Consider the following 19254-nt stretch of genomic DNA (forward strand, 5'->3'; position numbering starts at 1 on the left):
GGAGCCAAAAATCAGGATTGGACGAGTCTGGTCTACACAAAACCCTAGTTCAAAAGATCGAAAATTTAACCCAATCTTTACAAAGTAAAACCCCTCTATTAATGGTCAAGCTTGCATTCATGTTAAAAAAAAAAAACAAAAAAAACAAAAACAAAAAAAAAGCCCACAACAAAAAAACAAAACAAAACAAAACAAAACAAAAAAAAAACCAAAACAACAACAACAAAAAAAAAAACAAATACCCTATTCAAACTGTGTTAACTCTGTTTGTATAATTTTTCCCCGGGGATATGAATTAGACTTGCCTAGCATGTCTGAGGCCCTGAGTTTATTTATCCCCAGGGCTGCAAGAATAAAATCAATCAGTCAGCATACAACTTGAGAGCTATAGAATGGTTGCTATTCTAGGTCTGTGGACATACAAGTGGACAATCAAAAGAAAGGCCTTGATAGATTTGACATCCCGGACAAGAAGTGAATATAAAGAGTGAACAGAATAACTACTGTTGAATTTAAATTTCATGAAGTTCATCAGAACAAAGAAGCCTAGAGTAAGGCTGCAGCTCAGGTTAACAGTAACAGAAGCGCATTACATAGGAATGAAGGGGAGAACTCTGGATATACACACTAAAATAGCCCCTGACTATGAATGCTAAAAATTAACATGTGTCCAGGTGGAGGTGATGCACACCTTTAACCACACCACTCAGGAGGCAGAAGCAGGCATATCTCTTATTTGTATGTAGGTTGTTCTATAGAATGAGTTCCAGAAAAGCCAGGCCTACAGAGAGAAACCCTGTTTCTAAACACCAAAGACAAAATCAACAAACTAAGATGCAGATGAAATGCTTAGCATACAGTGGCCATTCAAAGGAGGTTAGTTTATAACTATATTATAGACATAGTTGAGAGTTCATTCTGGAGAGCTTCTCCAACCCTCAGACTTAGAACACTGTGTGTGTGTGTGTGTGTGTGTGTGTGTGTGTGTGTGTGTGACTATAATGAGACAAGGTGATTCTCTTTTACAAAAGAGTGCTGGCCCAGACAGGGCTCATTCCATGCATGTGAACATTTTTTTTAGATAACTCTTGCCTACCAAGTCCTCCAGAAGTTCTGACCTTATAATTATAGAACTGGTTTGCAAATCACTTGTCACTTGAGCATCTTTTCTCAATAGCAGGGACAAAGGAATAAAAAAGCCAATGATCTGAGGGTTGAACAATAGTGTTGATGCTTCTCACTAAGGATCTTAAGAAGCAAATGGGCTCAGTAAAGTATTGGAAATATGAAGCCTAAAAGCCTTGCCGAGATTTAAAGGAACAGCTTCTCCAGGGTAAAGTTGTAGGTACTGACGTTTCAATGAATCTATAAATGCACATAATTTGATTGTAGGAAAATCAAAGGACTCAAGTAACAGCCATTCTTCAATACCAAGTGCAAGACAAATCATCTCCAGGAAATCACCCATGACGCTCTTGATGTCCAGAAGTAAACCTCATCTTTATAACTGTGGAAATAGCAGTAGAATATGAGAGGAGCCTAAAGGGAAGCACTGAAATAAAACTACAGTCATCATCTACACCCTGGTAAATATTTCTGCCTAGCTAAGTGTTTCGGGCAAGAAATTATACACTCTGTTTTTTTATTCCACACTTAAGTACAGCATTTTTAAAAAGCTATTGATGTTGAAGATTATATAATTTAAATGTGTATAAATGGAAAACAAAATTCTGACTCCATTAGACAGTGCTATTAAAATGTCTTTATCAACTCTGTGTTTGGACATTTCCAGAAAAGAAGAAAATCTCATTATCATAAATACAGTATAATATATTCATTTCAATCCTTACTTTAAAATTTTTTACATATATATCTAAATCTACATTTAATAAATATAGGTTTGTACTCAGAGGTTTCTCCAAATTTCTCTAATCTTTTTGTTTCAGGGCAAATATCAAAATTGTTTTCATATATCTGTCAAGTGCATAAAAGTCTCCATATTAGTCAAAGTAAATGAGAACATACATGTTAAAGCAAAAATTCATACAAGTGACTTTCCATTCATTCCTCCCCTGTATTTTGTTGGAACTATGTTTTTCTCATAGATCATGCTGAATTCAAATATAGCCTTCGACTCAGTAAAGAGCAATGTTATTCTCTGGATCATCTATTTGCTTTAAATCTAGTTATGTACCAGCTTGAATCAAAGAGAACCATGTTCAGGGGTGAACTGAAACCAGCACTGAAAATCTAAAACTGAGGCTATGTCCATTCTGACTTTCCTACAGACATCTAAGGCTCAAATATATCTCAAGTTTTAATGATAATAGAAATATCAATCTCAGTAATGGGTCGATACATGGCTCTACTTTATATGCCCATTGATAAAGAAGAGAAGCATTCTGTAATTCTCAAAGTCTTCTGTAATGTCTCTGCTCTCTGCAGCCTGTGAGTGCACTGCTCTCCACTGTACATGCCTTCCCTCTCTCCACTGTCATCTATATAAAACAGATACTGTTATCATCCCCGGGATGCTCTCTGCTCCTCCCACCTCAGCACACCAAGTATTTGTCTCTTCCCTTGTTTACTCATTCCTTAACCATCTTCCTTCACAATGACCTAATGTTATGAATCCATTAAGTCCTACTTCAAATTCAGTACTCATTATCAGTATTTAACTTCAAGTCATCCTAACAAACAAGGGCAATAATCTCTGCAGTAGTTATTTTTACTCCTCACCATTAGTGTTTCCATTATAAACTCTTACTAAGTAGAGGGAATATAACATGGGCAACAGAAACAAGAGCTTTAAGGGAAAACACAAAACATTTGATCTGAATGCAAATCTCATGAAAGGAAACATTCATCTTACCTGGCAGATAAACCCTCACACTTCCAAGGATGAGAAGTACATATTATATTTACTAATTTTAAACATCCCAATTTCGTGTAAAATTAATTGAAACTATTAAACATTAAAAAGTAACCTATGCCCCTTCTTCCACAGACATAGCAGAAATGTGAATCTTCTTTCATTGTAACTCAAGGAAGAATGCCAAGATCTGCCTAGATCAATGTGATATTCCAAACCTTATGATAGATTGGAGGGTGAACAATGCCATTTTAACCAAGGTCTTGCTTTTGATATACTAAAAATTTAGTCCTTCTTAGACTGCCACCAGACAACATGTTCAAACCACTTTTGAATTCTTAAAGAAATATAGATTATTTCTTATGGTATAATATCTAGAACAGTGTCAACGTGTACACAGTGATCACTCAGAAATACAGATCGGATATGATTATCATAGTATTGAGATGCCAATAGTACATAATTTTCAAAGACACATAGGTTGATCCCCAGCAACACTGGAGTGTAGCTGCATTATTTAAAAGTTGCCTTTTGTCTAGGACTAATTTGATTTTTCTTAAAGCCTTCTGGCACCCTGGACCAAGGAAACAGCTGGTGGAAAACGACTGACCTCTGAAAATGAAGGTCATGTACACAAATCATGCTAACACTGAAAGTGCAGGTGAAAAGGGGGAGGGGTTCAAACTGCAGAAACACTTGAACCAAGATCCATGGAAAGAGAATAACACCTTCACCGAGAAATCTTTTGCCATGATTACATTGTGTCCACTTTCAGATATCAAGGACAACACCATTCTGGTTTATGTTAATTTGAAACAATCTAGAGTCATCTGAAAATAGGGAATGTCAATTGAGAAAACTCCTCCTTATGATTAGCCTGTAAGGCATCATTTTAATTAGTGATTGAAGGGGAAGGGGACAGCCCTTTCTAGATAATGCCATTCCTGGGCTGGTGGTCCCTGGTTCCATAAGAAAGCTGACTGAACACACCATGATGATCAAGCCAGTAAACAGCACCACTCTATAGCTTCTGCATAAGCTACTGCCTCTAAGCTCCAGCCCCGTATGAGTTCCTGACCTCACTTCTTTCAATAATTGATAATAATGTAGAAGTGTAAGCCAATTAGACCTTTGCCTATCCAACTAGCTTTTTATCATGGTGTTTTATCACAGCAATAGAAATCCTATCTAAAACACCCTCTTACTAAGACAGAAAGAACAATATAATTGAATGCATTAGTGTTCTTACCCTAAAATGTATGCAACATTCCTCGGTTTTACAGAAAATTACAACTCAGAAAATTTGACCCACCATCACCTTCAAACTGTACTTTGTATCAAGTTCAACTTCTTCATCAATTTAGGAACTTAAAATCTAGGTTTATTTATAGTTCTCCCACTTTTATGTGTCATAACAGAGAAAGAAAGGCACTAAATGGAAGTGTTTCATAAGTTGTTTTTTTAATACACCATCTGTACTTTTGTTAAGCTATAAAATACATGCATATTTTTAGACCAATGAGCTTAGTAATTTAAGGTATATTTCAGAGATGGATTCCCTACAAAAGGTGGGACAATGGTTTCTAAATAGTCATAATGGTATAAAAAGGAAATTTATTATATACAATCTTTGAAAAACAGCTAAATTATGCACTGCAATTTACATTGTTTGGATTTTAATTCATTTTAAGATATGTATACATACTTTTAGGTATGTGCAGTGGCTTTAGATCACCAAAAAGGCATCATATTCCCCAACGTTGGATTCACAGTCTTTTGTGAACTGCCCAATTTGGGTACTGAGGAGCTCAAACTCAGGCCCTCTGCAGCGGTAAGTGCTTTTAACAGCTGAGCAAACTCTCCAGGCTCTACAAGAGCTCATTATCACTAAAGCTGATATAAAGTTAATATCAATCTTTATTGATTTTACTCCTACAAATATGATGCTTTGAGCTATTCTTCAAAGTTCGTTTTTACTCCAAAGCAACTTTAAGATTTTTTCACATGTCTCCCTGATCTCTGACTGTGCTATGGATAGTGAAATGAATTATGTATAAACAATTGTATAAGTCTGTTGAGCCTGGTGCACAAGTCATGCATTAACGAAATCAATGGAATTTCTTAATTTTATCTGAATGACACTATGATTCATAAAAACTATATAATGACCTGTCATAGAAGAAGTGAATCTCTTCCATCTTAAATAAATCGACCTAAAAGCATCATATGCCTGGAGATTAGATCATCTCAGTTACAATGTGCTGTTACAGGTTCATAAATTATGAATATGTAATTTTCTTAGTGGCAAATTTTATGGCTGAAGGATTGCAGATTGACTTCCCAGTTTACAGGGAGTATATGGAATTCAGGTATATTTTAAACAGCTAGGCACTGGACAGAGTACATGGATCAAAGAGATCCATGTGTAAACAGCAGTCAGTGTATCTGGAGCAGTGTATCTGTAAGACATTAGCTACTACATGAGCAGGGCCACTCACTGCCACATGAGGCTAATCATTCTACTGTGAGTGGTAGGTGTTGTTTAGAGTCATGGTTTTCATTCTCCTCTCACTACCATGACCATGACATTACTGGGAAGTCACCTACCATCTCTGGGCCAATTTCCATATGTTCTTTGCAAGAAGAATGTATTAGTAGAAGTTATAAGAGGAAATATGGGATTTTTATTGTAAGTACAATAGAAAGAGTTTAATTTTAAATAAGTAATATTTTCAAAATGTGGCTAAGTCTGTTAATCAATAATACCTATTGAGCTCCCACTGTGTGCAATGGATCCTATTTAATGAAAGTTGACCCAACAGAAGGAAGTGGAATTCTGTCTTCAAGAGCTGCTGAGGCAAAGGAGATAGATAGCAGATGAATAAGCAATAATTATATATGTAATTCAACATTCTCAATGGCATATGCAAATGGATGAAAACATTCCTCAGAGATGTATATTTCAGCCAGGTTATCTACAGAAGTATCATACCTGGATGATTTCCTAAAGAAAGACTACAGGGTTACCAAGAGTATGATCTGCTAAGAGATACATCTTACAACTTTTTCTTCCTCAGAGCTTCTAGCAATAGCCATCTTAATCTCAAAATGAGTCCTGCCAATGACTGAGCAGAGAAGATAGCTCTGCAAGATGTTGGAAGTCCCTGCTATTGTATACCCTTTGGTGTGAAGTTCCCATTGAAAAACCTGCCTTGAGGCCTCATCACTCTGCTTATATTATTTCCTTTCATGGTTATTTATCAGAGGTTTACCAATAGGTTTTTAACACATGCATTTTTTTTCACAAAAGTAAAAACCTTAGAGTGCCTTTATGGTTTATAATATTATTTATAGCATTGAAATTAATGAACTACTGCTACATGCTACACTGTAGCTAAACCTTTGAAAACTATGCCAAGGGAAACAAGCCAGTCACAAATATAGTGTAAAAAGGTATTGTAGTTTTAGTCCACTCTTTTTTTTTTTCTGAAATGTCTGGAATAGAGAAAGCTTTAGTGACAGAAAGTAGATAAACAGTTACAAAAGCCTGAGGAGGAGAAGGGATGATTGCTGATTGGATGCAGGTTTTTAGAGGTGGTTGGAGGAGACTGAATAATAATGACCTACAAATGCTGATATATTTGAATATTTAGGGAGTGGTAATAGGAGATGCAGGTTTGCGGGCAGAAATGTATCTCTGCAGGTTGACTTTGGGGTTTCAAATGTCCAAACCAGGCCCTGTGGTTCTATGTTTCTTCCTGTTTCCTGAAGGCTCTGATGTCTAGACCTCTTAGCTTTATCTCCAGTACTATCTGCCTGCATGCAATGATAAGTGGACTAAACCTCTGAAACTCTAAGCTAGCCGTGAGTAATGCTTTCCTTTTGAAGAATTGTTATGCCAAGTGGTACTGGCACACACCTGTAACCCCAGAACTCAGGAGGCAGAAGCAAGTTGATCTCTGTAAGTTCAAAGGCAGCCTGAACTACAGAGAGAGTTCTAGGAAAGCCAGAACTACACAGAGAAACCCTGCCTTGAAAATTCCAAAGGGAGGGGGTGGAGAGGAGATGGCATGGTCATAGTGTCTTTTCACATCAATAGAATATTGACCATGATAGACTAATAAGAAAAATGCTCTCAAATTACATGTGGTAACTGTACCTTATTATATACGCAAGGGTTGACTATAACAAATGGATGCAAAATACATATGCAGTACATGAATATCTTGTGTTAATACATTTACCTGAGTAAAAACATTATGATACTTTAAAGTATGACTTTTTGTTTTTAATAGTGATATGGCTCAGGAGTAGGAAGAAGGAGTTGATGGCAGTTGTCCATCCTTCACTAACAGCTGTCATTTCTCAACATATTAGCCAAGCAAATTTCTACTGTGACAACTGAAATCGAGACTGAGACAATTTTTACAAAGCCTACCTTGTGTATTAGGTGAGGATACAGAACTGAAAAGATAAGGGGCCCTTAAAGTGCACCCCTAATTGCTTGTTTCTACTCTTCTGTGACTAGGTTATTCAGGGTATAGACAAGCACATACAAGTATAATGCAACTTGTGACTTCCTTGTAGAGTAGGATAGCACCATGTGAATCATGGTGTATATCCCATATTTAAGTAGAGTATGAGGAGCCACTGAAATTAGAAGAGACATGCACGAAAAAGAGGAGAGGCTGGCCCTGAAGTGGCTGACTGACCTGTTTCTGCCTTTCTAAACTCTAGGAAGGATCAGGCTCCTCAAAGCATCTGCCTTGTGAGAACTATATGGTTATGTTAAAGAACTGCTTTATCCTTAAAACCATAACTGCCATATGGCCACAATACTGACAGATTATCAGTTGCCTTAAAGGGAGGAAGACAAAAAGATAAAGACATTTGACTCCAAGATCAGATGTCAGTTTAGTAGCTAAATATCAGCCATGCTTCCAAGTCTACCAAAGAGGTGGAGAAAGAAAACCAGAAAGGAATGGCAGAATTGTGGTAGGGAAGGCTTCCACCATATGAATGGTAAGCCTTGTTGAACTGCCAGTGATCCACACAGGTATCATGGATTATACATAGGATTGTTTTTACTACCTCTAACTTCATATAAGGCTACATGTAGGTCAAACAATCCCTCAGTAAGAAGCATGTGCTATATTAAGAGAGTGTCAAAGAGAGGAGATGGAACCCTGATTCATATAGGGGTTGACAATGGGGCTCTTAAGGGTCTCTTAAGTTCAACCAAAGACAGAAAGCATATTTATTCATCAATCAGGCATAAATATTTGCTGATGCATGAATAATGAAATTGTACAAAGAGAATTTTAAATTTTCCCTGCTATACATCTGTATGAAGCAGACATGTCATTCAGTCTCCCAGTTTCCATAAGTCTAGAAGCACCTTTCAAATGTGGACAAGCAAACAAATGAATTCAAAACTATTCTTCCTTCAAAACATTTGATTCTCGATATGTTTTAGATGTATTGATAAGTTTTGTCCTGGTCCATCTCCCATAATTTCTCCTATATTTAACATCTAGATGTAGAAATGGTTGTTATTTTCAATAGTCATTAATGGTTCAAATTCTCTAAATAAAATTTAAGTCACAGTTGAAAAGTATACACAAATGCTAGTAAGTGAATTCAGACAGTCAGATGTATAAGTCACTGCTACATGGAAGCCTTCAGAGTCATACACATAGTCAGGGGACAAGGAACAGAGTGATTATTTCTAGGCCTTTGGGAGATAATTTCAAGCAGACCTTGCAAAAGTTCCAGTCAGATATTTCGGTTGACTTCTTTGGTAAAATGTGTTCCCAATGCAAAGCTGAATGTATAGTTTTTACGTAACAGTTATCTAATAACAGAGGGGAACACTTCAAACATGTGGGAGACAGACACTCTGCCAAGAGCATATTCCCTTTCTCTGTTAAGAGCATATTCCCTTTCTCTGTTTTAGAAGTGTATCATTTATTTATATTCTAAATGTTGCCTCCCCCTCCTTTATTGCCTCTCTCTGTAATCAACACTCCAATTACCTTGGTTTCTCAATGATCTCTCTTGTTAGCAGACCTCAAGGAGCAATCTTTACAATAAATAAATAAATAAATAAATAAATAAATAAATAAATAAATAAATAAATAAATAAATAAATCAAACAAACAAACAACCAACCTGTTCCTGTGCCTCTGGACTCCATGACATCTTCCATTCTTCTAGCAGCATCAGGTCTCATGAGAGCTCACACACATTCTCATATCTAAGCACTTTATTTGTTGAGTCCTCTCAAACTTGTAGCTATCCAGTCAGTCCATCTACAGGCTCTTCTGGATTATCATTTCTTCCAAAAATAAGTATACTCTATTCAAACCTACCCAGATACTGTGCATTTTTAAAGTTTTTCACATATTTTGGAGTTATTTTCAGAACATACGGAATATTTCTCAGTTTTACCCAAACCTCTGTCAGAATATCTTTTAGTACTTTACATTAATAGGTTATCTTTACTCCAGGAATGTTTCCATAGTTACTTTCATGAATTTATGCCATGATGTTGCCAGCTTAACTTGAAAAACTGTGTATCAGTTTGGACCTACTAATTGCAAGAAGGAGGATAGCTGTCTGTCCAGAGTTAGCACTGGTTAATTCTTGAAGGTATTGCTATCAATTAATTCCACTCTGTCAGAGTAAAGTTGGCAATTAAACAGTCAAAATTGCTTATTTCACTCAGTCAATAGTTTCTTGTACTTGGATCACTATGATTAACAGAGATACACTTTTAAAATCACATTTCTCCCAATTCATTCTTTAAGAAAAACAACAATTAGCTTCCTATTATAGACAGTCTTTAAAAAATCTGCACACTAATTAACATGTTCTCTAATTAATTTGAGTCCAAAATATTCAAAAGAAAATTGTATTAAATATCAGAGTGATAATACATTCCTATTTTAATGCAGTGATGAATTATTCTTCTAAACACATGAATATATATTTTCATTCCTAAGTGATAAATTAGAAACAAAATAAGAAAACACAATGACAGAAAAACTAGTAGAGAAAAAGAGTCTAGATTTAATCAAAATAGAATTATGCTATTTACTATTATTATCCTTATTGTGTTTTGAGAATTTAGCATTAGCCAATATTTCAGAAAATAAGTTTGCATCAGCTTTTATTATAATTATAAAACCTAAAGTTATGCTGGGAGCAACTGAAGGCTTCAAGCTTCTGAACTATGAAAGGTTTGTTTGCTTTGTGCCTGTCCCATATGTTCAATTATGAATACACAGTATCTGAGTGTGTCCATGGAAAACTTCTCTTTCCCTTAAGTCTCCATCAGATTTGGTAGGAAGATGACATGTCTGTACCTTTGAAATACCTCAAGGAAACTTCCCCCAAATACATTCTATCTTAAAACTTTAAAACCACTTTAGCCACTCTTGTTTCCTGTTGCCCTTTCTTGGCATTTTGTAAGTAATGACACAGTGACAAGCGACACAGTGACAAGCGACACAGTGACAAACTCTCTTGTCTCTAGATGTAACCTAATGCAGGTTCTGTACAGAAGCAAAACTCGGCTGCTTACTCAACCATAGCAACTACATGTGACCAGGTTAGAACACATGTCTTCAGGTCCCTTTCAAGGCATTTAGACACCTATTTTCACCTACCCTCCACCTATGGGGTATTGTAGAAAATAACCAGTGTCTCTCTAAATTCCAATCCAGCTGTGGTCTTGAGCATTATACAGCCATCTATCCTTTTATGCTCAGTAACAGCAATCTATCCTTCTCTTCTATGCTCAGTGATAGCCATACCCTGAGCACTTTACTCTATGTTGGACTGAACAATCATTTGAACTCAGGAGAAACACATGTTCTATACCTCGACTTTCAGCTGTCGTGACACCTCAGATAGAAATGAAGGTATTCTTAACATACTGAGCATGCTTTGTAACTTTTGTGTTTGTGTGTGCATACACACACACACACACACACACACACACACACGATTTTATTTGCTTTACCATCTCTCTAAAGTAGCACAGAATGATGCATGTGCAAAATATATTTATCATAAAAATATGAGTTGGAATGACAGAACTAAACACTAATGTATCTGAATATCAATGAAACACAATAATCCAAACTACATAAGTTACAAACTAATTCTGATGTAGATAGGCCCAGACTGAAATATAACAGTGTTATAACTTTTTTTTTTTTTGAGTCAAAATGTTTTTTTTTTTTTGATATTTATTTCATTTACATTTCCAATGCTATCCCAAAATTTCCCCACACTGATAGCTGTCTCGTGTGAGGCTATGCCGGGGCCTAGCAAACACAAAAGTGGATGCTCACAGTCAGTTATTGGATGGATCACAGGGCTCCCAATGGAGTAGCTAGAGAAAGTACCCAAGGAGCTGGGGGGATCTGCAACCCTATAGGTGGAACAACAATATGAACTAACCAGTACCCCCCAGAGCTCGTGTCTCTAGCTGCATATGTATCAGAAGATGGCCTAGTCGGCCATCAGTGTTATAACCTTTTAACACACAGAATATGGCCTCATATATACCTTGGGGAAAGATCCCAAAGTGAATATAAAACACTATGAGAAAACAATTTAAACAATTGACATGAAATAAACATTTGACATAAAAACTATTTATTAATATAGCTTATACATTCCTTAATACAAAATACTTGCTGGATTGTAGTAACACCTGGAACTGCATTTTTACTAATACATTTTATCAAGCAATCTTTTTAATATCACTGATTCTACCTACCCACTGATGAAAAGAAAGAGAATGTCCCAAGCAGAGAACGAGGTTTACCCTTTCCAGTCTCTCGGCCCGTGTTCTTCTCTCCAGCTTGATGTTCCATGCATACTGCCATGTCAGAAGTCCGATCATACATTAGCCATGCACCCACCACCTGTTGGGTCTCATTCCAAACTGGCAGCAGTTTGTGTGCCGATGAAGCTGACTATCAAGTTTCTTTCGCCTTTCTCTTACCAGAGTGGTAACTTTACCCAGAGATGTGCGTTACTAGTCATTTTTCTATGTAAAAATATATATCTCTGAGTGTGCCTGTGAGTTCTGATTTTGATAAATGTATACATTGATAGAAAGCAAAACAACTTGCTTCTTATTTTAAATATGAATTGACAAAATAACCACTGATATAATTTCTAAAGGTAACAAATATTTTATATTAGAGATTTATAAAAGCTTATAAATATGTGACCAGAGATATAAAAGTCTGTATAATGCAAAATTACTGGAAAAATAAAATGTTTTAAACTTATATTGTAATTGGTAATAGACAACTGGACTTAGGTATTGAATACCTTGAATAAAGATAATTAACAATTTTCAAATAATTTTGAGGAAATAAATAAATATGAAAGATAAGAAGGTAGAAAAATATATTGTTGGAATCAGAAAGGAAAATTAAGGACTTTTAGGAGAAATAATGTATCTCCATAGAATGAGGAAAACTTTGATATGTCTGAGTTGTATTTAAATGACTTTATTAGTTATTTATGATAGAATATAATCCAAGTTTTGAAATATGAAAATAAAAGTATCATGAAAGAAAAACAAAATATTTCAGTAAATATGATATATTATAATATATCTTGCTGATTTTTAGTAAATCTAAATATTCACATACTGAGAAATATTGGAAATGTTAAGAAAAAGGAAAAATACTTATGCCAATGATAATACTATATAAACAATATAGTTTCATATGAAATTGAATTCAGGCTCATTCAGGTACTGGAAGCAGAAAGTTCTTTATTCATCAGTCATTCCTTACTTAAGCATCAGAATTTTTATAACAGTAACCAGATGAACAACAAATCAATCAGCCAACAGCTGACAATGTGCTGTTCCACATTGTCTGAAAACAGCATATCATAGCTGCAGTCTAAGCACATATTTAAACAGCAAATATAATGAGAATGAACACTGAAGCTATGAAAACCAAGCAAGGCCATAAAGGAAAAAAAAATGTATCTAGAAATAATGTGAAAATATTCTTTCCAAAACTTATTCAAGAACTCAAACTGGTCATTAGAGATATTTTGTATATTTAGGTTTATGTATTTTAGAATAAACATAAAAATAAGCCAACTGTTAAAACTTAGACTTACTTGATAAAAATATAGAGAGATACGAGATTCTCTGGGGAGAGTTTAATGAAATCAAAGCAATATTATTAACTTAGTGAAGTCTCATTTTAATATAACAAAGGATTCTGGAAAACTATAATGACATAATATAGCTAATATTGGTTATAATAAGCAATACATGCTAAGTATTAAGTAAGTATTACAATTTTAATCACATCGCAATGTGGTTTAAAACTTTGACTCAAATTATACTTTGTAAAATATATATGTATATATAAATATATCACATATAATGTAATAAATAGAGGCCTATGAATTAACACTTTGTAATGAAGAGATCAGATTGTTTTGGGTCAATTAACATTATTTTTCAAACATTTCACCCTATTCTTATTCTTCTCATGTCATAAGATACTCTTTCTTATGTGTAAATTAGAGTTTGTTTTATAAACCACCACTGCATCCACAGATAGATGGTTATGAAGGAAAAATTGATTGAACTGAAAGAAAAAAATATCATATGATTATCTCATTAGATGCAGAAAAGACCCTTGATAAAAGCCAATACCCCATTCCTGTTATTGATATTTGAGAAGTCAGGGTTACCGGGCACATACCTAAAAATAGCCAAAGCAATCTACAGCAAGCCAGTAGTCTACATCAAACTAAATGGAGAGACCCATAAGATATTCCACTAAAATCTGGGACAAGACAAGGCAGTCCACTCTCTCCCTATGTATTCAATATAGTACTTGAAGGTCTAGGCAGAGCAATAAGAGACTAAAGAAGATCAAGGGGATACAATTAGGAAAGGAAGAAGTCAAAGTATCACTATTTGTGTATACGATAGTATACATAAGTGACCCAAAAAGTTCTTCCAGAGAACACCTATAGTTGATAAACACTTTCAACAAAGTGTCTGAATAAAAAATAACTCAAAGAAATCAGTAGGCCTCCTTCATAAGTTGAAAAACAGGGAGAGAAAAATATATGGAAACAAAATTCTTAATAATAGCCATAAATCTTTGTATAATTCTAACCAAGTAAGTGAAATATCTGAATGACAAGAACTTCAAGTGCCTGAAGTAAGAAATTGAAGAAGATATCAGAAGACAGAAAGATCTCCCATGCTCATGGACAAGTAGGAAATGGCCATCTTATCAAAAGCAATCTGCAAATTCAATGAAATTCCCATGAAAACTCCAACACAATTTTTATAGACATTGAAAGATCAATTCACAACTTCATGTAGAAAACAAAAAACCCAGGATAACCAAAATAATCTGAACAATAAAAGAACTTCTGGAAGAATCATTATCCCTGACCCCAAGCTGTACTAAAGAGCAATAGGGATAAAATTTTCATGGTACTGGTACAAAGATAGACATATTGATCAATGGAATCAAATTGAAGACGCAGAAATAAATACATACCCCTATGGACACTTGATTTTTTTATATGGATGCCAAAACAATGGAAAAATGAAAGCATCTTCAACAAATGATGTTGTTCTAATTGGATGTCTACATGTAGAAGGATCAAAATAGTTATTTATTACATTGCACAAAACTCAAGTACAAGTGGATCATGGACTACAACATAAAACCAGATAAACTAAATTAAATTTCATAGAAGAGAAAGTAGGAAAACCCTTGAATGCATTTGTTACAGGAGTCAATTTTCTGAACAGAAAACCAATCCTGAGGCTCTACAATCAACAATTGATAAATGCAACCGCATGAAACTACAAGGTTTCTGTAAGGCAAAAAATATTGTCCATGGGACAAAACAGCAGCCTATAAATTGGGAAAGGATCTTCACCAATCCTATTAGACAGAGGGCTAATATCTAAAATTTACAAATAACTCAATAATTTAGATACCAACAACACAAATAAGCCCCCAAAATGGGGTACAGAGCTGAACAGAAAATTCTCAAAAATGAATCTCATATGACCGAAATGTAATTAGACCGAAATGTAATTAAAGAAATCTTCAAAGTCCTTAGTCATCTGGAAAATGCAAATCAGAACAACTCTGAGCTTCCATCTTATACCTGTCAGGATGGCTAACATCCAAAACACAAGAGATAGCCCATGTTTGTAAGGTTATAGTCAAGAGAAATCTTCATTGCTAATGGGAGTGTAAACTTGTACAACTACTCTGAAAATCAATTTGGTAGTTTCTCAGAAAACTAGAAACAGTTTTATCTCAAGACCCAGCTATAGTACTCCTGGGTATATAACTAAAATATGCTCTAACAGTGCAGAAAGATACTTGCTCAAATCTGTTCATAGCATAATATCCAGAAACAGGAAACAATGTAAATGTCTCTCAACTGAAGAATGGAGAAAGAAAATGTGGTACATCGACACAATGGAAAAAATATCCAGCTATTAAAGACATCATGAATTATGCAGGCGAGTGGATGGAACTTGAGAATATCATCCTACGATAGGCAACCCAGTCCCAAAAGGAGATGCATAGTATGTATTCACTTATATGTGGATATTAGCCATAAAATACAGGAACCAGGCCACAATCCAAAGACCTAAAGAAGCTAAACAAGAAGGAAGGCCAAAGCAAGAAATTTGAATCTCATATGGGGTAATAAAATAGTCATAACAGGCAGATGGAAGGAGGTAACTGGGAAGGAGGGTATAGGGAGGGAAATGGGAGGCTCAATATTAGGTGTGGGAAAAGTCAGGAAATTGCTAGATTGCTAGATGGCCATGAGAATGATTGGAAATCTTCACCTATGAGGGGAGAGGATGTGGGAAGCATCTCCAGGATGAGAAAGAGAGCTGGGATAAGGGAGGTGCCAAAGATTCAATGGGGGTGACCTTAGTTGTAACTCACACTTTGCAGATATGGAACCTGAAGAGGTTACCTCCTGTAGCCAGGCAACACCCCTGGGGGAGAGATAGAGTCACCAAGCTACCCACAAAACTTTCAACTCAAAATTTATCCTGTGTACAAGAAATTCAGGCATGGGAGATGTAGCAGAGTCTGAGGAAATGGCCACCCAATAACCTGCCCAACCTGAGACCCATCCCATGGACAAACACCAATACCTGACACTACTAATAATATTCTGTTATGCTTGCAGACAAGATCTTGTTGCCCTCAGATAGGTTCCACCCAGCAGCTGACTTGTACAGATGCAGACACACACAGCCAAACAGAGAATGGAGCTTGGGAACTCCTATGGCAGAGCTGGGAAACTCCATAGAAAGACCAACAGAGTGATCTAACCTGGACCTTTGAGATTCTCAGAGTCTGAACCACCAGCCAAAGAACTAGCAGCTGGACCTAGTTCTCCCTGCACATCTGCACATATGTGGCAGATGTGCAGCTTGGTCTTCATGTGGGTCCTGAAAAACTGGAACAGGTACTATCCTGAAAGCTGTTGCATGTATGTGGGATATGTTCTTCTAGTTTGGTTGCTTTCTCTGGCTTCAGTGAGAGAGGAAGTACCTCGCCTTGCAGACTTGAAGTGCCAGGGTGAGAGTATACCCAGGGGACCCCCAGGTGCTCAGAGGAGAAGGGAAGGGGGAATAAAAGAATTGTGGCTGCGGTTGACTGTTAGGGGTTCAATGGAGGAATGTAAAGTGAACAAGTAATATATAAAGTTAAATAAAAAACTTGCCTACACTTCAGTCTTCATTCTTCTTGAGTTTCATGTGTCTAGCAAATTGTATCTTATATCTTGGGTATCCTAGGTTTTGGGCTAATATCCAATTATCAGTGAGTACATATTGTGTGAGTTCCTTTGTGAATGTGTTACCTCACTCAGGATGATGCCCTCCAGGTCCATCCATTTGGCTAGGAATTTCATAAATTCATTCTTTTTAATAGCTGAGTAGTACTCCATTGTGTAAATGTACCACATTTTCTGTATCCATTCCTCTGTTGAGGGGCATCTGGGTTCTTTCCAGCTTCTGGCTATTATAAATAAGGCTGCTATGAACATAGTGGAGCATGTGTCCTTCTTACCGGTTGGGACATCTTCTGGATATATGCCCAGGAGAGGTATTGCTGGAAGACTGAAGTGTGGACACTATGCCCCTCCTTAGAATTGGGAACAAAACACCCATGGAAGGAGTTACAGAGACAAAGTTTGGAGCTGAGACAAAAGGATGGACCATCTAGAGACTGCCATATCCAGGGATCCACCCCATAATCAGCTTCCAAACGCTGACACCATTGCATACACTAGTAAGATTTTATCGAAAGGACCCAGATGTAGCTGTCTCTTGTGAGACTATGCCGGGGCCGCAAACACAGAAGTGGATGCTCACAGTCAGCTATTGGATGGATCACAGGGCTCCCAATGGAGGAGCTAGAGAAAGTAGCCAAGGAGCTAAAGGGATCTGCAACCCTATAGGTGGAACAACATTATGAACTAACCAGTACCCCGGAGCTCTTGACTCTAGCTGCACATGTATCAAAAGATGGCCTAGTAGGCCATCACTGGAAAGAGAGGCCCATTGGACACATGCAAACTGTATATGCCCCAGTACAGGGGAACGCCATGGCCAAAAAAATGGGAATGGGTGGGTAGGGAAGTGGGGGGAGGGTATGGGGGACTTTTGGGATAGCATTGGAAATGTAATTGAGGAAAATATGTAATAAAAAATATTAAAAAACCAAAAGAAAAAAAACTTGCCTACATAAGACTGGTTTCTGGTAAAAAGGATTATTAATCTTGATTAATAATGAATGCAGTACTCCCCAGCCCACCTTGAGCAGCACCATCCCACCATATACTCTCCTGGGCTAAACAATAACAACACAAATCTAGCAAATGCTGAGAGAGCAAGCCTGACAGGAGCAACCCCAGTGCTTTCTGATGTTCTCCTTTGCCTGTGAATGAGTTCTATGGTCTGAAGTATGAAATAACAGGCCATCCTGCATCCATGTTCCTGTCATGAGAAACTGCCCTGATTTCACCCAATGAATCACTGCAGCCTGGATGTATAAGATTAAAACTACCTTTTCATCCTTTAGGTAGTTTTGGTCAACTTGCTATATCATACCAATAGATTCTAGAATACATACCCGATTCAAAAATTTGACATCCAAAATGCCTTGTAGTATTATAGTTACAAGCACTTGAGATATGAGATGTTCCACATAAAGTTTTGAATATTTCTCTTTGTTTCCATACTTTTCTTTATTGGTTATTAATTTCACTTATTCATGAAGACTGTATTCATATTTTTGATATAGTCAAAATTTTTGGGTTTCACTTCTAATGACAACATTTTTTTCACTTTTTTTTTGTTCATTTGTATCAATAAGTTCAAATTAAAAACAGAAACATTAGGATGAAATATAATAGCTCATCTCATGGTAGATATTCCTAAAATACCATTTTTTGACAAATCCATCATGTAAAAACAACAAGTAAAAGCTACAAGGCTAACTGAACCCTGAATATGTAAATGAACATGTTCAAGAGTTAGGTGTGCTCTCTAATATGGATATAGTAAGCAGTGACAAAATCAGCTTGGTAGATCCTTGAACCACACGCAAATCTGTGAGAAGTTCTTCAGTGGGCATCATAGCATCAGTGGCATCTGGTTGTCAAGAGTTTCTCTAACTGACCCTAGTTGGGTACTGCATGTAGCACAATGGTATTGTATGAACACTAAGATATTGCTTTTTTTCTACATGACTTCCATGAGGGCTTTGTCTAAGGATGCTGAAGTTTCTAGCCCACCATCCTCCTGAGCACCAAGAGCGTAGATACAAAGGAGACTGGCTTTTTGAAGAGTTGGGCAGCATACAAAACATGCAGCTTCCCATGCAAGTTCTGCCAAGCCCCACAAAGGGAGGGATTTAGTCTGTGGTATTATTTCAACACATGTAAATCTTCCTAGAATGTACTCACTCAGAATATAGATTGTTACCAGTCTAATTTCCTGATGCATGCCAAGAACAGAGATTATTGAAAAGCAGACACCAAATAAATAGTTGCTAAACAGATAGTTCTAAAGGAGAACTCAGCATATTGAGAAAATCTGAATTAAGCAGTGCTCATAGAAAATAATAATTCAACTAAAACATACCAATAGTGGTCATGGCAGCAGTGGGCTAAGTGAAACATGCTTGGTAAGACTACTTTGAAGAAGGTGTGCATCCATCTTCAATTAAAAAATACTGTTTGAAGCCACAGCTGACTTCATTGTAAGTACTGCTCCCAGATGACACCCTTGCTCATCACGATTTCACCCC

At 36.4% G+C, this 19254-nt stretch overlaps 1 protein-coding gene across 1 annotated transcript in view; it reads right to left on the bottom strand.

Annotated features, from left to right (window-relative positions):
- Naaladl2 (N-acetylated alpha-linked acidic dipeptidase-like 2) overlaps positions 1–19254 on the bottom strand; it is a 1346047-nt gene that overhangs the window by 1048335 nt on the left and 278458 nt on the right. The window lies entirely within an intron of this gene.

Source organism: Mus musculus, chromosome 3, assembly GCF_000001635.26.
Source record: "Mus musculus strain C57BL/6J chromosome 3, GRCm38.p6 C57BL/6J".
Taxonomy (NCBI): Eukaryota; Metazoa; Chordata; class Mammalia; order Rodentia; family Muridae; genus Mus; species Mus musculus.